Source organism: Staurois parvus, unplaced genomic scaffold, assembly GCF_062004578.1.
Source record: "Staurois parvus isolate SC_StPar_1 unplaced genomic scaffold, SC_StPar_1.0 ptg000661l, whole genome shotgun sequence".
NCBI classification, from domain to species: Eukaryota; Metazoa; Chordata; class Amphibia; order Anura; family Ranidae; genus Staurois; species Staurois parvus.
This window is the reverse complement of record NW_028318457.1, coordinates 714,387-738,083: the sequence shown is the minus strand read 5'-3', so window position 1 is coordinate 738,083 and position 23,697 is coordinate 714,387. Positions and strand designations below refer to the sequence as shown.

At 44.6% G+C, this 23,697-nt stretch overlaps 1 protein-coding gene across 7 annotated transcripts in view; it reads right to left on the bottom strand.

The window, feature by feature from the left end:
* TPST2 (tyrosylprotein sulfotransferase 2) overlaps positions 1–22,953 on the bottom strand; it is an 87,385-nt gene extending 64,432 nt beyond the window's left edge. For 3 of the 7 annotated variants that reach the window (XM_089651723.1, XM_089651718.1, XM_089651717.1), the window contains exons 1-2: positions 22,797–22,941; positions 14,927–14,975 (exon numbers count right to left, since the gene is read on the bottom strand). The gene's annotated coding sequence lies outside the window, so the exon portion shown is untranslated. Of the gene's footprint in view, positions 1–14,893; positions 14,976–22,796 lie in introns of all 7 variants that reach the window. The other 4 variants (XM_089651724.1, XM_089651719.1, XM_089651725.1 and 1 more) reach the window with 3 other exon arrangements.
* Between the last annotated feature and the right edge of the window lie 744 nt (positions 22,954–23,697).

Below are 23,697 nucleotides of genomic sequence, written 5' to 3'. Positions count from 1 at the left end.
ACACAGATCTGTCATCAACTGTCTTATGCATACACACACACTTTTTATGTACATTACACACACACATACATTCATATACACACACACTGCTCCAAAAAATTAAAAAGGAACACATCAGATCTCAATGGGAAAAAATATCTTGCTGGATATCTCTGATATGGACCAGGTAATGTGTTAAGAACATAAGGATGCCCCATTGTTTGATGGAAATGAAAATGATCAACCTGCAGAGGACTGAATTCAAAGACACCCTGAAAATCAAAGTGAAAAATATGCAGCAAGCTAGTCCATTTTGTTTAAATTTCATTGCAGCAACTCAAAATGGTACTCAGTTTGTATGGTTCCCACGTGCTTGTATGCATGCCTGACAACATCAGGGTATGCTCCTAATGAGACAACGGATGGTGTCCTGGGGCATTTCCTCCCATGTCTGGACCAGAGCATCACTGAGCTCCTGGACAGTCTGAGGTGTAACCTGATGGCGTCGGATGGACCGAAACAAGATATCCCAGAGGTGTTCTATTGGATTTAGGTCAGGCGAGTGTGGGGGTCATTCAATGATATCAATTCCTTCATCCTCCAGGAACTGCCTGCATACTCTCGCCCCACGAGGCCAGGCATTGTCATGCACCAGGAGGAACCCAGGACCCACTGCACCAGTGTAAGTTCTGACAATGGGTCCAAGGATTTCATCCCGATACCTAATAGCAGTCAGGGTACCATTGTCTAGCCTGTAGAGGTCTGTGCATCCTTCCATGGATATGCCTCCCCAGACCATCACTAACCCACCACCAAAATGGTCATGCTGAACGAAGTTACAGGCATCATAACATTCTCCACGGCTTCTCTAGACCCTTTCATGTCTGTCACATGTAATCAGGGTGAACCTGCTCCCATCTGTGTAAAGCGCAGGGCGCCAGTAGTGGACCTGCCAATTCTGGTGTTCAATGGAAAATGCCAATCGAACTCTATGGTGCAGGGCAGTGAGCACAGGGCCCCCTAGAGGATGTCGGGCCGCAGGCCACCTTCATGAAGTCTGTTTCTGATTGACTGGCCAGAGATATTCACACCAGTGGCTTTCTAGAGGTCATTTTTTAGGGCTCTGGCAGTGCAAATCCTATTCCTCCTTGCACAAAGGAGCAGATACCGCTCCTGATGATGGGTTAAAGACATTCTTCAAACCTCTCCAGCTCTCCTGGAGTAACTGCCTGTCTCCTGGAATCTCCTCCATGCTCTTGAGACGGTGCTGTGAGACACAGCAACCTTCTGGCAATGGCGCGTATTGATGTGCCATCCTGGAGGAGTTGGACTGCCTGTTCAACCTCAGTAGGTATCGCCTAATGTTACCAGTAGTGACACTTACCCTAGCCAAATGCAAAACTAGTGAAAAACAGTCCGAAAAAATGATTAGGGAAAAAAAGGTCAGTGGCCTCCACCTGTAAAACCATTCCTGTTTTGGGGGTCATCTCAATGTTTCCCATCTAGTGCACTTCTTAATTTCATTAACATCAAAGCAGCTGAAACTGATTAACAACCCCCTCTGCTACTCAACCAGGGGTGTGGAAATTAAAAAAAAAAAACAAAAAAACTACTTGTCCAAGGGACTAAATCGGGGTCCCAAACTACTTGTTCCTCATGACAATCTAACTGTCCTGAAAAAACATTTCTTTATTCCCAGAATGGAAAATATGAAGGGTTGATGTTTCTTATTAGGTAGAAGTACTTTTATGGATGTCTGGGGCTTTTTAAAAATGAAAAGGGGCTTTATGGTGACAAACTTTTAATGTTTTTTATTTTCTGCAGAAAATTTCCTAGAAGATCATAACGATATATATATAGAGATATATAGATATATAACAACCCTTGTGACAGCAATAAGCAGTGACAGGTACTCCTTATGGTGAGAGCTTTGGTCAAAGAGACCGCAGATTCCTCCTCTACCTTTAAAAGCATTTGACAACACCAAGATCGGTGTGATCAAATGCTTTACATTTTTAAAAATGGTGCTGGGGAAACCGGTGGTAATTATATTCGTCGCTTCCTGTTTCCTATATCACAGAGGCGGACAGAGTGATTCTAATCTTTTTCCGCCTCTATGATCAGCCAGCGGAAAAACAGGCTAGTTGATCGGATGTCCTGTAGGATGGGACAGCCTGTTAGGGCTTTTTTTTCCCTCAGAGAATAGGTGCAGGAATTCAACCATGCCCTCACCACACCACTGCCTAACGGGAGCATTATTAAATATCAGTAATGCATCCTGCACAGGGCAGAGTTCAGGAGTGTGCGGCGTACAGGCTGCAGGGCTCAGGGGTGCGTGGCATACAGGCTGCAGGGCTCAGGGGTGAGCGACGTACAGAGTGCAGGGCTCAGGGGTGCGCTGCGTACAGAGTGCAGGGTCCAGGGGTGCGCTGCGTACAGAGTGCAGGGTCCAGGGGTGCGCTGCGTACAGAGTGCAGGGTCCAGGGGTGCGCTGCGTACAGAGTGCAGGGTCCAGGGGTGCGCTGCGTACAGAGTGCAGGGTCCAGGGGTGCGCTGCGTACAGAGTGCAGGGTCCAGGGGTGCGTGGCATACAGGCTGCAGGGCTCAGGGGTGAGCGACGTACAGAGTGCAGGGCTCAGGGGTGAGCGACGTACAGAGTGCAGGGTCCAGGGGTGCGCTGCGTACAGAGTGCAGGGTTCAGGGTTCAGGAATGCATATCTCACAGGCCAGTTTACAACCCCCTCCTAGTACAGAGCTCTCCTCACACCCCCACCTACAGAGTATCAGAGAGAGGCTGCTGTAAAAGAGAAGCTACAATGTACAGAGTTCAATATTAAGTGGGGAAAGGGAGCATTAGTGCTAAGAGGGGGATAGGGGATGACATTGGTGGCAAGTTAATGGAGGCATTGGTGCTAAATGGGGGGGGGGATGCAATGTGCTAATTTCTAATGTGGGGGAGAGGGGGGACATTAGGGATAAGTGGAGGGAGAGGAGGAACATTGGGGGATAAGATGAGGGAGAAGGGGACATGTGGGATAAGTGGAGGGAGAAGGGGACATTTGGGATAAGTGGGGGGAGAGGGGGGATAAGTGGAGGAGTCAGGGACACTGGGGATAAGTGGGAGAGAGGGGGGAAATTTTAGATAAGTGGGGGTGAAGGGGACATTTGAGATAAGTGTGTGTGTGTGGGGGGCATATGGTGGACATTGGATATAAGTGGAGGAGATGGGGACATTGGGGATAAGTGGAGGAGATGAGGACATAGGGGATAAGGGGGGGCAACATTTGGTTTAGTGGGGGGACAGGAGGAACACTGGGGATAAGTGTGGTGGGGGATGATGCTGTGTGTGAGTGTAGTGTGCCCTATGTAACTGTGCTCCACATGCTGAATGTCACATACCACAGTACACTTGGTCAGGAAGATTCCAGGAGATGTCCATTACAGGTGGGGTACAGCAGTACACCCATTCCTGGAACAGCAGAGGAGCAAAGCTCTGAGCAGTATGCTACAGGACTGGAGGCGGCTCAGTGTCCTGGGACTAACAGCCAATAGGAAGTCAGGAAAGTATGTTTGGACTTCTTGTGGAAGAGGCAAAACTCACAGTGCTGGCTTTGCATTGCAGAGTATTACTAGCTGCAGCAGAGTGCTGGGCTAGGACAGGCTGGAATATGATACATTAGGAGATAGGAGTCCGTGTACAATGTACTCGCTCAGAACGCAACCGCACTGAAGAAAAACACCACTCCCCTGCCCTCTCCTCTGCTGTCATGTGCAGAGAAGTAAGGGGTTGTTGCTGCCAGACTAGAAGCCAAGCTTCTCTGTCTTCAGCGTCTGCCTGCGCCAGAGTAACCCACAGCAGGGCTAAATGTAGATAAAGACTTCTTGCCCCACGGCTGGAACTGCATGTCCTGGGCGTCTTGCGATAGGAATTAAACATCCCTGTTAACTTGTTAACTGACCAGATCAATATCCCAGGAGTTTAATTGACTTGATGCTATACTCTGAATAAAAAAAGTGTTCCTCTAATTTGTAGACTAACCTTCACACAAACTAAATATACATTTTGGCCTAAATTTATAAAGAAAAATAATTTTTTTACACAAATTTATAAGCAGAAACTAAAAAAAGTTTTTTTCCCCAAAATGTTTGGTATTGTTTCGTTTATAAAAAAAAAACAAAAAAACTGTTGTGATTAAATACTACCAAAAGAAAGCTCTATTTGTGTGAAAATAATTATCAATTTCATTTGGGTACAGTGTTGCATGGCTGAGAGATTGCCTTTGACTGTACAGGGGTTAGACAAAAAAAATGGAAACACTACATGATTTGCAGGTGTGAAAATGACAAATATGTTTCGTGTTGAATGCAGAAGTGGTGTAGCTTCCACTGTGTGATATTGACCGCACTTATGCTTATCAGATGACATTTTCTAGGAAACTGTATATGCCGTCATAACCTCCGATACTGTACCTTGCGACACGGCATATAAATTGGCAACTTCAGTCACAGAGGCACCAGCTGAACAGCACCAATAATTTGCCCTCTTTGAAGTTTAGTAAGCTCTGACATGACTCCATATTACTAGCAGCGCACGCAGTGAATGATGAAAGGCTTCTCAATTGTTAGCTAGGTGTCTCATCACACAGCGGAAGCAAAAGAGTGTTACATTACCTCTGCTTTCAGTGCAAAACAGGTCACTTTCACACCTGCAAATCAAGCAGCGTTTCCATTTTTTCTTGTCTAACCCTGTACAATAAGCTTGTTTACATGCTGGATTTTCAATTCTTGTCATATAGAAAGTCTCTCTGTAAAAGAACAGAGTAATAATTGGTGGGTGTGTAAGATGCCTGGTCCCCTGCTCTGCTGGACAGCAAAGATCAGAGCCATAAAATGACCAAGCAGGTAAATAATATATTTTTTTTTTTTGACAGGGAGCTCAATTTTTTCATGTGGCAACAAAGTCGCTTTTAGGAAACAGTAGACCTGTGGCCACTGTGTCCTCTATGCTAATCACAGCCTCAGTAATATACAGAATCATTCTGAGTAACATACAGTAACTTCTGACAGCAGCTAAAAATACATTTTATTAGGCATGAGTTGTTTTGTTTATTATCACAGTGTCATCTGAAAGATTACATGATTACAGATAAGGTTGTAATAAACTGCTGCCAGCATTTTCAGGCCTGGTTATTAAACAAAAAAACTGCAAGCACAACAGAGTTCAGATGAATGACAATTCTGGAAGGTCTAAAAACTGGAAACACTCTTGTGACAAACAATAAGACACTTGCTAAGCCCTGGTTCACACTGATGTGGTGCGGAATTCACAGGGTTTTCAGTGCAAATTCTGCACCTCATCACAATCACATCCCGTTCATATGAACCAATGCAGGTATGTATGTTAAGTTAACAACACCCGCCATCAGTCTGCAAAACGCGGTGCGATGTGCAGAATCGGATTGCAGAAGTGTGAATACCTATGCAATCCCATTCTAGTGTGGACCAAAAAAGGGCCCTGCACGTTTTTGGTGCGGTATGAATAAAGCCATACAAAATGTATGGCTCTAATCACACCTCATACAAATCACATGTTATTTGTACAGGAATGCGGTTCGGTTCCTGCGTGAATCACATGGGATTTATCGCACCGATGTAGTGTGAACCTAGGCTAAATGCTGAACAAAAGAAATCAATAGATTGCCCCATCTATGCTAAACAGCATGGATGTAGGACACTCTCCTGCCAGTTAGGGCCCTCTCACCTGCAGTGTAGAAAAGAACAGCATGCTGCATTTTGTCTACACCGTAAACGCACAAAAACGCATGCAAACACACTGCAATCACAGAGCACATAAAAGGAAAGAAAGAAGGAAGTGAACTCACAAGTCAAATGTAAATACAAAAGTGCGCATCAAATGCATGCATGCGTGTATGTAAAACGTGCATCAAATGCATGCTTACGTACAAGGAAAGAATGTGCAGTTAGAGGTGTGAATGGGCCCTTACTATATTCTGGCAGGTGACCTTACCTCACCTGTGGAAATACCCGAACAGTAACTGCGTTTACTGGCTGCAGTATCTGTTTAGCTAAGACTTCCTAGCCTGCCTCCAATGCAATTCAGAACAAAGTTTGTCAGACCTGGTGGTGTTGATAGGGCCCCCACCACTCAGTTAAGGAAGATTCAGCAGGAGTCATCTGAAAATAAGCCATGTTAGGGCAGCACAAGTGCTTTGGGAGATACAAATTTCAACTATGTACTTTACCCTGCATTTCCCTTAACATACTGCACATTTATATGCCCATAAAGGATCTTTCTATAGGTCTGTTTATAACCTAGTACCATCAATGTAGACGAACAATTTATTCTAAAGGGAGACAGAACGGTTACAATACTATAAAATACATGAGGGTTAAGAGGGCCTGCTTTTTTATTGAGGCAGCTTCTAATTTTAAAAGTACTAAACCACAAATAAAATATTGATTAACACACAAGAGCTCATACTCTAAAAAGGCTGTTTTCTAGGGCAAATTAAAAATTAATCGTGTGATCTGGAGAAAACAGCAAACTTTTAAACAAATGTCAATCTTAAAAGATTGTTTTGCTTGCCATTTTGTTAAGATGCTCTGACTCGTATACACAGATTTGAAACTTCATGCTCGTGGAAAGATCTTTCATAAGAATTTGTTGTGGTAAAATAAAACCCATACTGTACATCCAGCCATATCGCCATCTTATATTGGTATGTGCCTCTAGGCTTGATAAAAAACAAAAAAGGAGGCAGACCAGCCAAATCCGGCTGACAAAACAAGACTGGGTTCCAGGATTACAGCCCAGGAGTCTGCAATGGCAGCTCCCATATTTGTGTCTTAAAATGTACTTTTCAAATTAAAGGATAAGTTCACCTTTAAAAAGAAAAAAATAATAAATGCACATTATTTTTCAGGTAAAAAACTGTGCATTTATCATTTCTTTGTTTTAGGAGCTTAGCAACCATTGCATCAGCAATCAGATCATGGGTGCCCTGCAGGTCTCCTGCAGACTGTCAGTGTTAAACTGTCTGCCTGTACCTCATACAGGTAGGCAGTTTTACATTGACGGAAAAAAAAAAAAAAAAAATCAATGAACTACCACAGAGCTCAACAACAGTGTGGTAGTTCACTGAGAACAACAAGCCGACAGCTGCAAAGGCTGTCGGGACTAGTAGTTTTCCATTCACAGAACTCTGTGAATAAATGACACAGCCAGGCAGGTGGAGCCCTGTACGGCCACATTTTTTTAAAATTGTGACAGCTAACAGAGGGAGAAGATCTCTCACTAGCTGTCACAACCTGGGATCAGGGGGGTGCAAGGGGCCAGTCCTACAGTAACATGTTGCACCCTGAATATGGGTGTAACATGTTACCAAAGGTGAACTTATCCATTAAGAAACTGTTTTCTTTCTAAAACCGATGTGATGGAAGCCATTCCATTTTTTCAAATTTCAGATTACATTTTTACATTTTTGTTGTGAACCTTATCCAGTGCAGAAAGTGTAGCAAAGGATCTTATGTTGGCGAAACAGGACAGAAGTTGCAAACAAGGATGAAATTGCACAGACATACCATCAAGGAACATAAAGAAGATGACTTTTGCACACCTGTGGACACCATTTCGCACAACCAGACCACATTATGAAAGACCTCAATGTTTTAGTTCTTAAAAGGAAATTTCAAATCCATTCAGGAAAGAAAAAAACTTTTGAATTAAGAATGATAATTCTAGTTAACACAAGAGATAACGGCCTTAATTTGGACATGGGATTCCTCAATCATTATCCAACATATTTATGACTCCCTCTGTGAGTGCTGTCCCCCCCCCCCCCCCAATCTTTGCTTTTGCTTTGCTGTATCTTAACTCTAGGCTAACCTTGGGCTTGTGTTTCTTTCTGCCTTTTTTTTTTCTCAATCCCCACATATCTTCTAACATTGTGCTAAAACTTTGTAACAGTACTGCTTGGACCTTGAAGAAGGGGACACTCCCCGAAAGCTTGTCCTCAAAATTGTATGTTAGTGCAAATAAAAAAAGTATCACGGACAGTACTGAATTAGATTACATTTTTAAAAATTAATAAAAAGTTATTTAAATTACTGCTGCTACAAAGGAGCTACTCTCCTGATCTTCTGACGGTTTTAGAAGTGTTTACTTTACAGCCAGATTTGCATTACTTTTAAAAGAAATAGCAAAAATTCCTCATTTAGAACTAGTCTTTTCTTTTGATGATTTTATATTACTCTGCTTGTTTACTTTATATGGAGTGGGTAGAAGTCGCAATTCTAACCAATTTACATGATGTGCTACAAATGCAGTCAATGTAATGCTGTTTATCAGATTTTTACACGGAATCTAGCAATGCATGTGAACAAACTAGAATCTGCATTTTGAAAATGGAAAAATACCCCACCCTGGGACATGTTTGGAGTCATAAGCCTACAGGTACAAGGAAGGCATACTGCTAACTACTACTGCAAATCAGGAAAGCAGTCAAGTGAACGGTTAATAATAGCTATAAAAAGGTAGCCATCACTATTTACGATCACACCATCAACTCTGCCTTATTATGGTGGATTCTGAACCACAGATGTCCCACAACCAAGTAAGTACACTTAGCACCCATTTTTATATCTGAACAATTCCTTTCCACCTCTAAAACTTCCTGCCTTCCCTTGTCCAGCCCTGGAAAATGACAGAAAGGTCGAAATTACAGACAACCTAAAACAAATTTAATAGGGTATTCTTTTTTTTTTTTTTTAATAGACACTTGCACAAAGCTTGTAAACCAGGGTTTCTCAACCAGGATTCTAAAGGAACTCATCACACTAAAATGTACTCATGAGCTGTAAATATATTAATTATATTCCCTGAAGCCAAAATGTTATATCAAGGGTTTCTCCATGTTGAAAAAAGAAAAAAACAAAAAAAACACACGCTAGGAATACCCTCTGCTCTGATGTGAATGCTGGCTTAGGAAAGCAAGACAGGTTGGCACAATATTATATAAATATCAGCATAGCTTCTAAATGATTTTTCTTTCCATATGTACACTCAATGGCAGATGCACTGTGCAGTGTACATCCTGGATCATTCCTCAGGACAATGTAAGCCCTGTGCACATGTACAGGATTTACATTTTCAGTTGTAAATTCAATGGTCAAAGCGGAGCTCCAAGGGACCTGAAAAGAACAGCCAGGAGAGATGGCAGCAGCAGATGGAGCAGTAACTGAAGGCTAGGCCTGTCACCAATGGAGGGCATACTGAGGGAAAGTGTGCCATTATGTAAGTATGTCAAGTGCTGATATTTGTTTCATTATCTATTCAATCATAGATCTTCACAGGCTGCTAATTTTTTTCTGTTTACTGGCATATAAGACAGTGAAGCCAGGATCTGGGTGACGGTCACCAAGCCTCCACCTGTAAACCCAACCTCTGATGAGTTCATGGATTGTAAACTGGGCCCTAAACTATAGAGCAGGAACTTCTGATTTCCACGAAAAAACTTGGAGCGCTCTATAAAGGCAAACTATGACCACAAGCATGATAGACATACTCAAGTATGCCCACCCCTCTACCTTGAAAACATGTATATAGACCGCTCTGCCAAAAATATGAAGATTACTAAACAGTTTGCCATAAGTAAAAGCGCAAAAGATAAAAACACAAGAAAATACAACTACTGTCCAATGTATCAACAAGTTCCATTCAAATAATAGTTGCTTACAAAACAATAGGTAAGTGAATAGGTGACCCCATATGGATTTACACTCACCACAATGGATGGACCTTCTATTACTAGATACAGTAGGTCTCACTGTGCTTTTCTGGTTGGACCCACTGTGCATCGTCACCAAATTGACCATTCACACATACCAGGATGCCATTCCTTCCAATGTAATGCACCACCACTCAAAAAACAGTATCAGGGAAAAAGATCATTGTGCAATGTGGACGACTATTAAACCATATAAAACCTCACAATTAAACCACACTCACATGTATATGTGCCTAAGGACTGGCACCAGATACATATAGCACTTATGGTTAAAGATGACCACCACCCTGAGACCAGAAGCTGGCTTGCTCTCCAGGGATGGGATGTAACATATTGGTGGGAGAACACTGACTCAACTGTAGTCTGTAATTGGATGTCTTCAGGAAGCCCCTGTACTTTCCTCAGTAATAGAAAACTTGCTGCCTCGCTGGCCACTGTACAACAGAGTGTCTTAGATTTGAGGCTCCTAAGGTTCTGCGGATATAAACTTAGGGTGTGGGTAGGTATCTGCCAATGCCTGCCATACAATGTCAGCAACTGCAGCTGCAATATTTCTATTTGCACAGGTGTACTCCTGAGATACCGGATCAATAAGAGAAAGGATACAAATGGAAAGGCTGATAGCACAGTTATCTCATACATAAGTATAAACCACTCATTTGTCAAGAACAAAAGTGCCCAAATTACTCAACAAGCAGGTCAAAAACGTGTAGCGGTTTACATGGTTTTCAAGCCAATCCTCTGCATCAAGCATGATAAGATGAGCATGTATAATGATTGTATAGATACCAGGTGCATTAGTCAGCAGATTAGGCTTTATTTGCATTATAATTATCGTATAGGTAAAAAAAAAAAAAAAAATGGCAACACTCTTTTGCTTACGCTGTGTGATGAGACACCTAGCTAAGTAGGTGAGAAGCCTCACTTTTATCAATCACTGCATGCGCTGCTAGCAATACGGAGTCATGTCAGAGGTTACTGAGCTTCAACGAGGGAAAACACTTGGCGCCTGCTTAGCTGGTGCCTCTGTAACTGAATTTGCTAATTTGCTGTGCCACGAGGTACAGTATCAAAGGTTATGACAGCATATACAGTTTCTGGGAAAACGTCGTCTGGTACCCATAAGCATGGTCAAAATGCTCAAATGACCGAAAGACAAAAAAAAAAAAAAAAAAAAAAAAGGACATTGCGCAGGATTGTGACCCGGAATAAGAAAACAACTACTGCAAAAGTGACAGCAGAGCTCAATCTCAGTGCCATGAAGACTGAGATTGAGCTCTGCAGTCACTTTTGCAACATTTGTTTCCAGTGTTTTTTTTTCTAACCCCTGTACATATAGTGCAAGCTTTTGTGAGTCCCCCTCAATTATAAATCTCTAAGTTTTTGATAAATTACCATGTATACTATTTGTACACTGGTGGCACCACCTCTGATAGGAAAAGTAGTGAATTGTAAGGTTTTAATAGGCATATCTGACTCTATGGGCAGAGCTCATTTCACTTGTTGTCTTGAGTGAGCACTGTCACCTGGAGCAGAAAGTGGGAGATTTATTTGTTCTGCATAAATAAGACAATGATAAAAACCTGACAGAGGTTCTAGCCCTCCCCTTTATCCAGAAAAAAATGGCTAGACCCCAAGGAAAGTGCAGGACTAGGAATCAGTAAAAATCAATCTTCACCCTAAATTAATAGTGCTGTCTCGTCTCCCAGGGATTGATGAATGTCCCCATCAAGCTCCTCTCACCACAGAAAAGTCCTCCGCCTATCATGTACCAGACTGTGGGTGGGAGAGGCAGCGCACTGAGGAAGGAGTGTCCAATATGTCCCTGAGGGGTACCTGAACTGGGCACAAAAATCGTTATTTTCAGTGTGGCAGCCCAATATAGTAGCACAGATGTAACAATTCCTCCTACCTGCAGTTGTACCAGCTGTCTGTAGCCTACATCTATTCAAAGTGCAGAATTTACACAGGATCTTTCAGCTCTGAAAAGCAAGGGGCAGAGAACTGAAGTTACCCTCAGTGAGGAGAGCTGATTGGAGAGAACAGACATCCCTTCACCTCCACACAGCTCACAGGAACATAACTGGGGCAATCAGTCTGCTGGAGGTCCCTCCTCCGTCACCATTTTTCTTTTGGTGTCAGGAAAGCTTGTCAAAAGCGATTCATGCTGATAGCAGAGGAACAGGAAAGCAGACAGAAATGACACTTAGTAAGCTGGACTGAGGCAAGTGCACACTTTAGGGGGTATGCTTTGTTCATATTTCAAGTTTGAGGTTTACAACCACTTTAACTTTACTCTGTCTAAATCTGGCAGTTCAGCGTAAAGTGTATATATTGCTAAAACAAACAAACATTTTTAGTTTTGAATAGAGTACACAAGGGCTACAACCTGTCAGTTTATTTGGTTATTTAGTTTTGCTGTCTGTAACCCACCCACTCACCACCTGTTCTGGTAACAACTATAAAATGTTTTGGATCGCGCAAATAGTGTCAATCTAAGCAGAGACAAAAACAGCAATAAAAACTTGAAAAGGGATTTTAATCTTTTCCTAATCTTAAACTGAAAAAAAGTTGTTATACATGTACATGTTAATCTTCCGGAGTATGTCTAATAGCATAAAAAACAATTGCTATAGCAAAAATTTGTGTAAACAAATGTAGGTTATAGTTTCGGTTATGCACATTCAAAAACCAGGAGACAATATTGGAGTCAGGTAGTTGACTGAGTGTTAGAACCCTGACAATCAAGCTAACGTTTCAACCTCAGACAAACTACTAGAGCTAAACAAAGTGACACATATTAATCTTTCACCAGTAGGCCTGCACAAATATATTTGTTTAAAGCTGCAACCTGGGCAAAGTAGGAATCCCCTCCCTCCTACTCTTTTCTAACTCATCCTGCAAGGTTTTTAGTTTTTCTTACCTAGTGAAGCAAGTTATATTTACCTAAATCTGCTGTCCTGCACCCAGTGCTACATGTTGTCCCTCACTGGCCTCCAATGCCCCTCTGAGCTTAAGTCACTCTCCTTAGAGATCCTGAGAGAACCTCAATGTTAGACAGCCAATAGGCAGTGACATGGATAGCCATAGAAGGACCCACCAGATGTAAAAAGAACAGGAGAGAAATTGGGACTGAAGCATCACACGGCTGCATCTTTGGGCAAGAAAAAAAAAAAAAAAAAAAAAGGATTCATATATTTATTTTTTTAATTCAGTGATCAGTTTAATGCCAGAGAGAGGCTTTAAAATCAAATGAGACTGCAGGAAAAAATGTGACGCTCAGAGCAACACTTTGAAACGATTTACATAAGATTTGTCAGCATGCAGAGTAGCAAGTAGGCATTAAGGGATGGTTCACACTACATGCAGTCCAGTGCATTTTTTTCTGCATCCAAAATGCACAGAAAGTAGGTTACATGGTTGTGCTTCACACCAGTGCTTGCAGGTCCAGTGCATTCCGATTCCAGAAAAAAAATTAAAAAATAAAAGTAAATCATCAAAAACGCACCAGATGCGTCAAAAACGCACATGCAGAAACGCATCTGGGCTGCGTTTCTATGGTGTGAACTGGCCCTAAAATATATGAAAGGGCATAATCTAGTACTCCTTTTAAAATATATCACAATACATAATAAATCATGTTGTTACACACAAGGCCTGCAGTAGTGCAGCACTCACATCAAGATAAACTCTTGAATTTCTATACAGCAGACATCCCTTCCCATAACCTAGTTTTGTGTATAGCACCTTTACTGCCCATCATAAAATACTAAAGTCTGCTTTAGGCAAAAAGCCAGCAACCAACATATTTCACAAGACAAGACATGGACTGCCATCACTAAACTCAACAGTTGGACTACAATAGTTTAACAAGTAACATTTTGAAGTATGCACCAAACACTTCAACTTCTTAGCATGCAGAATAAATGTGAACACATACAAAATGTACACTATTTTGTCTGCAGATGTGTATATCCCCAAGAAACAATTTCCAAATCTGGATTCTAAAGTGATAATATAAAGACAGAGGAATACTCGATATTTATACACACATCAAGTTGACGTTAAATAAACACTGGTCAGCCATAACTTTATTGCCACTCACCTAACACTGACTTCTTCCTCCTGCCACCAAAACAGCGTTGACCTGTCAAAGCATGGACACTACTAGACCCCTGAAGTTATGCTGTTGTATCTGGCACCAAACCAGGAGCAGATATTTAAGTCTTGTAGGTTGTGAGGTGGGGCCTCCAAGGCTCGGACTTGTTTTTCCAGAACATTCCACAGATGAACAATTAGATTGAGATCTGGAGAATTTGGAAGCCAGGTCAACAACTCAAACTCGTTATGCTCCTCAAACCATTCTTGAACCATTTTTGCAGCATGGCAAAACACATCCTGTTGAAAGAGGCCACTGTCTCAAGGAATACGGTTTCCATGAAAAGATGCAGTTGGTCACCAACATTTAGGTAGGAGGTAAACACATGAATGGCAGGTTTCCCAGTAGAACAAAGCATCACACTGCCTCTGCCGGCTTGCCTTCTTCACATACTGCATTCTGGTGCCATCTGTTCAGACCAGGACACCTTATTTCATTGCTCCATGGTCCAGTTCTGATGTTCATGTGCCCATTGCAGGCAATTTGAAGACATGGGTCAGAATGAGCACCCTGACCAGTCTGCAGCAGGACAGCCTCATAATGAAAGTGTGATGCCCATTTCTTCTGCTTTCAACACATCAACTCCAGAAACAAACATGTTTACTTGCTGCCTAATATATCCCACCAACTTTCAGTTGTCATTGTAACAAGATAATCAATGTTATTCACTTTACCTGTTAGTGGTCATACAGTTTTGGCTGATTGATGCACATGGTTTTATATATTCATAAACATAAGAAAAGAAAAAGGTAGCTAGGAAAAAGTAATTACAAAATGCTACAATGACCATTGCTAAGCAAGAATAATATTATATTACTAATGTGCATGTCTGAAATAGTTACAGACAGGCGAATACAATTACAAAACAACTGCTACACAGCATATGTAGGGGTCATACAGAAGAAGTTCAGTGAAAATCATCAGAGGATGATGATGATGATGAGCTAACCTTTTGGTGGGTTATTGCCAACCTGATCTTTACCTTGTAAGGGCCATCTTTACAGATAAGGGTGCGTGCATGGTGCCAGTACCTGAAAATACAAAAGAGTTCAGTGCTGGAGCCAGTTTGCTAACATTTCCCCATCAACCATGGTTCTGTATAAAATAGAAAAACAACATAATCTGTTTCAACTTGGGGTGCCACATCCAAAGGAATCACATACACTTTAAGAGTAAATAAAAAGGACTTTTGTTAGCGCGCAAGAAAAATAATTGTAAAAAGACCATAAAAATGATTAAAAGTAGTGCAACGGCTGATTATGAAGTGACCACAGTCCATCTTTCACCAAACACTTCATGATCAGCTGTCATTTTTATGGTCTTTGCAATAAATTTTGTAAAACTATTTTTCTTGTAGTCTTTCTTCTGTGCTTACAAAAGTCCTCTATATTTAGGTTAAAAAAAAAAAAAAAAAAAAGTTTACATAGTTCTGTATAGTCATCCTCCAACTTCTGTATAGGTAGTCCTCTGCCCTGCACAGTCAGGCCCCTGGTTCTGTAAAATTTGTCCTCTGCCCTGAACAGTCAGCCCCCCAGATCTGGTAAAGGTAGTCCTCTGTCCTGTACAGGTGGCCCCTAGTCCTGTACAGATATTCCTCTGTTTTGTGCAGTCAGCCCCCTGGGTCTGTATAGGTAGTCCTCTGTCCTGTACAGGTGGCCCCTAGTCCTGTACAGATATTCCTCTGTTTTGTGCAGTTAGCCCCCTGGGTCTGTATAGGTAGTCCTCTGTCATGGGGACTATGATTAAGGCCTCTTATGGCTGCAAAATGTTAGTGGTGTTACACTATGAGGATGTATTACCCTGTCTTCAAAATTACAAATGTACAGTCCTACAGTAGAGTGCCAGCTTTCATCTTACATTCATTACATACAACTTACAGGAGCTTAAAGTGTTACTAAACCCACAACAGTAAAATCCATCTGTAAATGCAGTAAAGCATGATTATACTCACCGTGGAACCTAAGGGGTTAATCCTCTGCATTGTGCAAAAAACGCTATACGATCTTTACTTCTCTGATCCTCCCCTTCTTCCAGTGCCCCCCCTCTTATCTCCTGATAAGACTTATCATGCAGAATCACTTTGCACATATGCTCAGTTTAGTGTGTATTGCTAGAGAATTTTTTATTTCTTGGGAGAGTGCATGTGATCAGCACAGCCCAGACAGAGGTCAGGGGTTCTGCATCCTCTTAGAGCAGAAAGAAAACTCCTCCTAAAAGGCAAGAGAGGAGCAGTGTATACAGTGACTGGCTGTCACTATATGTCAGTGCAGGTTTTTAAGGCTACATGCACACTGGGCGTTGTGTAAAGTCACGTTAAAAACGTGAGTTTTTCAGTTTTTTTGTATTAGCGTTTATCGTGTTTTTTTAGAGGTTTTTTTTAACCCCCCAAGTTATTTTAAAAAAAACAAAAATGGCCAAAAACACTCATTTACCGCATTTTTCAAGGTTAGAGCATTTTTACAGCTAAAAAAACTCCTGTAGAAGCCCACTAGTTCTGAGTTTTTTATCCAGCCAAAAAATATTGATTACAGTCTATTATTATACAGTATTTATATGTGTACATGGACACATAGGATAACATGCTGGGGGGTTTACTGGCTATAGAAAGAAACGTCAAAAGCCAAAAACAGCCGCTGTAAAAACATCCAGTGTGCATAAGAACTAAATGTAATTACCGATTTTTTTTTCTTCACTATAGCTCAGAGAATGACCTGTCACTCTCCCCGAACTAAAAGGAAAAAAAAAAATATTTACTTTTTTTCCCAAGCTAAAATGAAACAAAGTTTTTCTCTGAGCTATAGTGAAGAACAACAACCAAAAAAAAAAAAAGCCGGCAATTGCATTTAAAAAAACGGCACTGACATATAGTGACAGCCAGTGAAGGAGCCTCTCTGTATACACTGCCCCTTCCTCCCCCCTACAAAGATGGCCTGCCACTCATATGCCATCACATAGGGGACTATTGGTCCCCTATGTGATAGCAATAAAATCAAAAGTTAAAAAACATAAAAATATAAACGAAAGTAGAAAAAAAAAATTGGAGCCTCTACACCCCCACATAGGCAGACATTTTGGGTTAAGTTTTCGGCCACATGCATTCTGAATTTCCGGTATCGGTACTAGAATTTTCATTTCGGTGCACCACTAGCATTTAGCAGTTTATATTTACTAAAATAATTGCATTACAGTGTACTGTGGGAGACCAGATATAGTGAATGCAGGGTCCTGGGTTTAGTAACACTTTAAGCTGTGACACCAATCCTCCTCACAGCTCCTATTGAACACCTGGGTTGAGTGTGGCGAGTTGATTTTGTTCAGCCCCTATACTGTACAGTCAGTCCCCCTGTTCTGTATAGGTAGACCTCTGCCCTGTACAGTCAGTCCCCCTGTTCTGTATAGGTAGACCTCTGCCCTGTACAGTCAGTCCCCCTGTTCTGTATAGGTAGACCTCTGCCCTGTACAGTCAGTCCCCCTGTTCTGTATAGGTAGACCTCTGCCCTGTACAGTCAGTCCCCCTGTTCTGTATAGGTAGACCTCTGCCCTGTACAGTCAGTCCCCCTGTTCTGTATAGGTAGACCTCTGCCCTGTACAGTCAGTCCCCCTGTTCTGTATAGGTAGACCTCTGCCCTGTACAGTCAGCTTCTCAGTTCTGTATAGGTCAGGGGCGGACTGACCATTTGGAAACTTGTGCAGTGCCCGAGGGCCCGGGGTCAGCAGGGGGCCCCATGAGATGCCCCTGGTACCTTTTTCATAGGCTTTTTTGAGTTTGGGCAAGGACACAGGGGCCCCATGATCCCTTATTGCCCGGGGGCCCCATGAGTTGTCTGTCCGCCCCTGGTATAGGTAGTCCTCTAAGCTGTACAGTCAGCCTCCCATTTCAGTATTGGTAGTCCACTGGCCTGTACAGTGAGCCCCCTGGTTCAGTCCTCGGTTCTGTACAGTCGTTCCCCCTATTTTGTATAGTTAGTCCTCTGTTCTGAACAGTCAGTCCCCCATTTTATACAGTCGGTGGCCCAGTTCTAGACACTCTTTCCCCAGTCCTGCACAGTAAGCCCCCAGTTCTAGACAGTCCGTACTCCTGTTATATATATAGTCTGCCACCTAGTTTTAGACACTCAGTCGTCTTCAAGTTCTGGAAAGTCAGTATCCCTGTTTTATACAGTCACAATTCTGGACACTAGGTCCCCAATCTTCTATACAACCAGCCCCCCTATTTTGTACAGTTGCAGAGGCGCACCCCCCCCCCCCCCCAATTCTAGACACTTGTTATCACAGTTCTCAACAGTGAGTACACCTACTTTGTACAGTCATTTCCCCCCAGTTCTAGATACTCAGTGTCCCAGTTCTGGCCAGTAACAACCCCTATTTTGTACAGTTGGTCCCCTGGACACTTGGCCCTTCGGTTGCATACACTTTGTTTCCCAAGTTTGGACAGAGGGACCCCCAGTTTAGTACACTGAATCCCCGATTCATTGTGTTGTGAGCCCAGTCAGCAGGGTACAGGTGAGTGGTTGTGGTAGTGCTAGGTACAGTGCTGTAGTCCAGTAATAGTAGTGCGGGGCGCAGTGCTGTAGTACTAGTAGTGATGGGTGCATTGTTGTAGTCCAGAAGTAGTGGTGCTGGGCTCAGCGCTCTAGTCCAGCAGCAGCGGCAAGCGCTCTAGACCAGTCGCGGCAGCAGCAAGTGCTCTAGTCCAGTCGCGGCGGCAGCAAGTGCTCTAGTCCAGTCGCGGCGGCAGCAAGTGCTCTAGTCCAGTCGCGGCGGCAGCAAGTGCTCTAGTCCAGTCGCGGCAGCAGCAAGTGCTCTAGTCCAGTCGCGGCAGCAGCAAGTGCTCTAGTCCAGTCGCGGCAGCAGCAAGTGCTCTAGTCCAGTCGCGGCAGCAGCAAGTGCTCTAGTCCAGTCGCGGCAGCAGCAAGTGCTCTAGTCCAGTCGCGGCAGCAGCAAGTGCTCTAGTCCAGTCGCGGCAGCAGCAAGTGCTCTAGTCCAGTCGCGGCAGCAGCAAGTGCTCTAGTCCAGTCGCGGCAGCAGCAAGTGCTCTAGTCCAGTCGCGGCAGCAGCAAGTGCTCTAGTCCAGTCGCGGCAGCAGCAAGTGCTCTAGTCCAGTCGCGGCAGCAGCAAGTGCTCTAGTCCAGTCGCGGCAGCAGCAAGTGCTCTAGTCCAGTCGCGGCAGCAGCAAGTGCTCTAGTCCAGTCGCGGCAGCAGCAGCAGCAAGTGCTCTAGTCCAGTCGCGGCAGCAGCAGCAGCAAGTGCTCTAGTCCAGTCGCGGCAGCAGCAGCAGCAAGTGCTCTAGTCCAGTCGCGGCAGCAGCAGCAGCAAGTGCTCTAGTCCAGTCGCGGCAGCAGCAGCAGCAAGTGCTCTAGTCCAGTCGCGGCAGCAGCAGCAGCAAGTGCTCTAGTCCAGTCGCGGCAGCAGCAGCAGCAAGTGCTCTAGTCCAGTCGCGGCAGCAGCAGCAGCAAGTGCTCTAGTCCAGTCGCGGCAGCAGCAGCAGCAAGTGCTCTAGTCCAGTCGCGGCAGCAGCAGCAGCAAGTGCTCTAGTCCAGTCGCGGCAGCAGCAGCAGCAAGTGCTCTAGTCCAGTCGCGGCAGCAGCAGCAGCAAGTGCTCTAGTCCAGTCGCGGCAGCAGCAGCAGCAAGTGCTCTAGTCCAGTCGCGGCAGCAGCAGCAAGTGCTCTAGTCCAGTCGCGGCAGCAGCAGCAAGTGCTCTAGTCCAGTCGCGGCAGCAGCAGCAAGTGCTCTAGTCCAGTCGCGGCAGCAGCAGCAAGTGCTCTAGTCCAGAAGCAGCAGCAACAAGTGCTCTAGTCCAGAAGCAGCAGCAACAAGTGCTCTAGTCCAGAAGCAGCAGCAACAAGTGCTCTAGTCCAGAAGCAGCAGCAACAAGTGCTCTAGTCCAGAAGCAGCAGCAACAAGTGCTCTAGTCCAGAAGCAGCAGCAAGTGCTCTAGTCCAGTAGTAGTAGTGCTCTAGTCCAGTAGTAGTAGTGCTCTAGTCCAGTAGTAGTAGTGCTCTAGTCCAGTAGTAGTAGTGCTCTAGTCCAGTAGTAGTAGTGCTCTAGTCCAGTAGTAGTAGTGCTCTAGTCCAGTAGTAGTAGTGCTCTAGTCCAGTAGTAGTAGTGCTCTAGTCCTGTCCAGTAGAAGTCGTGCTCTAGTCCAGTAGTAGTAGCAGTGCTGTAGTCCAGTAGTAGCAGTGCTACTGTACTCCACTAATCATAGTTGTTTAGTCCTGTCCAGTAGTAGTCATGCTCTAGTCCAGTAGTAGTAGTGTTCTAGTCCACTAGGTAGTAGAAGTGCTCTAGTCCTGTCCACTAGGTAGTAGAAGTGCTCTAGTCCTGTCCACTAGGTAGTAGCAGTGCTCTAGTCCTGTCCACTAGGTAGTAGCAGTGCTCTAGTCCTGTCCACTAGGTAGTAGCAGTGCTCTAGTCCTGTCCACTAGGTAGTAGCAGTGCTCTAGTCCTGTCCACTAGGTAGTAGCAGTGCTCTAGTCCTGTCCACTAGGTAGTAGTGCTGTAGTCCAGTAGTAGCAGTGCTGTAGTCCAGTAGTAGCAGTGCTGTAGTCCAGTAGTAGCAGTGCTGTAGTCCAGTAGTAGCAGTGCTGTAGTCCACTAAAACGAGCAGTGCTCTAGTCCTGTCCAGTAGTAGTAGTGCTGTAGTCCACTAACACTGGAAGTGCTCTACTCCTGTCCAGTAGTAGCAGTGCTGTAGTCCAGTAGTAGCAGTGCTGTAGTCCAGTAGTAGCAGTGCTGTAGTCCACTAACACTAGCAGTGCTCTAGTCCTGTCCAGCAGTAGTAGTGCTGTAATCAACTAACACTAGCAGTGCTGTAGTCCTGTCCAGCAGTAGTAGTGCTGTAGTCCAGTAGTAGCAGTGCTTTACTGTAGTAGCAGTGCTGTAGTCCACTAACACTAGCAGTGCTCTAGTCCTGTCCAGTAGTAGCAGTGCTGTAGTCCACTAACCGTAGCAGTTCTCTAGTCCTGTCCAGTAGTAGCAGTGCTGTAGTGTAGTAGCACTGGTGTAGTCCACTAACACTAGCAGTGCTCCAGACCTGTCCAGTAGTAGTAGTGCTGTAATCCACTAACAATAGCAGTGCTTTAGTCTTGTCCAGTAGTAGTAGTGCTGTAGTCTAGTAGTAGCAGCGCTATAGGCCATTAACAGTAGCAGTGCTCTAGTCCTGTCCAGTAGTAGCAGTGCTGTAGTTCACTAACACTAGCAGTGCTCTAGTCCAGTCCAGTAGTAGCAGTGCTGTAGTGTAGTAGTAGCAGTGCTGTAGTCCACTAACACTAGCAGTGCTCTAGTCCAGTCCAGTAGTAGCAGTGCTGTAGTGTAGTAGTAGCAGTGCTGTAGTCCACTAACACTAGCAGTGCTCTAGTCCTGTCCAGTAGTAGCAGTGCTGTAGTCCACTAACACTAGCAGTGCTCTAGTCCAGTCCAGTAGTAGCAGTGCTGTAGTGTAGTAGTAGCAGTGCTGTAGTCCACTAGCAGTGCTCTAGTCCAGTCCAGTAGTAGCAGTGCTGTAGTGTAGTAGTAGCAGTGCTGTAGTCCACTAACACTAGCAGTGCTCTAGTCCAGTCCAGTAGTAGCAGTGCTGTAGTGTAGTAGTAGCAGTGCTGTAGTCCACTAACACTAGCAGTGCTCTAGTCCTGTCCAGTAGTAGCAGTGCTGTAGTCCACTAATAGTAGCAGTTCTCTAGCCCTGTCCAGTAGTAGCAGTGCTGTAATGTAGTAGTAGCAGCAGTTCTCTAGACCTGTCCAGTAGTAGCAGTGCTCTAGTCCTGTCCAGTAGTAGCAGTGCTGTAGTCCACTAATAGTAGCAGTGCTCTAGTCCTGTCCAGTAGTAGCAGTGCTGTAGTCCACTAATAGTAGCAGTGCTGTAGTCCACTAATAGTAGCAGTGCTGTAGTCCACTAATAGTAGCAGTGCTGTAGTCCACTAATAGTAGCAGTGCTGTAGTCCACTAATAGTAGCAGTGCTGTAGTCCACTAATAGTAGCAGTGCTGTAGTCCACTAATAGTAGCAGTGCTGTAGTCCTGTCCAGTAGTAGCAGTGTTGTAGTAGCAGTGCTGTAGTCCACTAATAGTAGCAGTGCTCTAGTCCTGTCCAGTAGTAGCAGTGTTGTAGTAGCAGTGCTGTAGTCCACTAATAGTAGCAGTGCTCTAGTCCTGTCCAGTAGTAGCAGTGCTGTAGTCCACTAATAGTAGCAGTGCTCTAGTCCTGTCCAGTAGTAGCAGTGCTGTAGTCCACTAATAGTAGCAGTGCTCTAGTCCTGTCCAGTAGTAGCAGTGCTGTAATGTAGTAGTAGCAGTTCTCTAGTCCTGTCCAGTAGTAGCAGTGCTGTAATGTAGTAGTAGTAGCAGTTCTCTAGTCCTGTCCAGTAGTAGCAGTGCTGTACTCCACTAACACTAGCAGTGCTCTAGTCCAGTCCAGTAGTAGCAGTGCTGTAGTGTAGTAGTAGCAGTTCTCTAGTCCAGTCCAGTAGTAGCAGTGCTGTACTCCACTAACACTAGCAGTGCTCTAGTCCAGTCCAGTAGTAGCAGTGCTGTAGTGTAATAGTAGCAGTGCTCTAGTCCAGTCCAGTAGTAGCAGTGCTGTAGTCCACTAATAGTAGCAGTGAGTACAGAGCCCGGCAGCTAGCACATATCTCTCAGCTCTGTATACACTACAGGACCATCATTGAGGCTCACACCGGAGAAACGGCCGAATCAGGCAATCAATGGAGGGGCCCCACAACACACAACCCGCTCCACTCGCGCCCCCCCCCCCAAACATACCGGCACCCCTAAAACTTACAGGAGCTCCGCAAAGCCCCCTGCCTTCATTTCTCCTCTACAGTCACCCCCAACCCCGTCTCCACCTCCCGGGCTCTCACCTCCTGCACTGTTCCCTCCACACACACACGGGGATTTCTCTTCTCCCTCACCGATCGGCCGCGCGCCCACGCACACGAGTCCTCCTCCACCACTGCCAGACACTCTCATTCCCGGCCCACGCAAGCTCGTGGCCGCGCACAACCCCAAACCACGCCTCTCGCGCCTGTCCGTGAGGCACGCCCCCAGCCCCTGATTCAGTGGGCTGCGCGCTCTGGAGTTGTCAGCAGGGGACGGTGTGACGCGTACAGTCTGCACCGTTATGTGTGCCCGCTGCCTCTCACAATGTGCACGCTGAGGATGCCTTGTCAGCCTAAATATTGGGCATATACAGTAATAAAATGAGACAGTATAGTGAGCCGTTCCTGGAATGTTACGAATCTCTATGACGAGCCTTGGTAAACACTATTTCGCTGTGCACACACACAGTAGCTCCTATGTGCTGAGGTGTAAAATCTCCGGGGTGCCACATTCAGCCACCAATAAAGGTGTGAAAACAATTGTTTTCTATGTGCCCTAGCAGTGACCTGTGTTTGCCTGTGCTGAGAAAAACTCGTCACTACACAATGTAAATGAGCCCTAAAAGCTCACTACATGCCGCTCATAGGCCTAGTGCACATGGACGCTTGGCAGTTCCTGTGTGGTGAGGTAAAGTCCCCAGAGTACCACAACCACCAATGTGAGTGTGAAAACAATTGTTTTCTATGTGCCTTAGTGGTGACCTGCATTCATACAGTGTGGAAAAACAAGTCACTGCACATAATGTGAATGAGCCCCAAATGCTCACTACACGCTGCCCTTACGCTTTATGCTCATGGACGCTTATGCTGAGGTGTAAAGTCCCCAGAGTACAGGGGCAGGGGGGAAATTGCCCTCCTGGCCACTTTGCCCCACAAAAAGTCT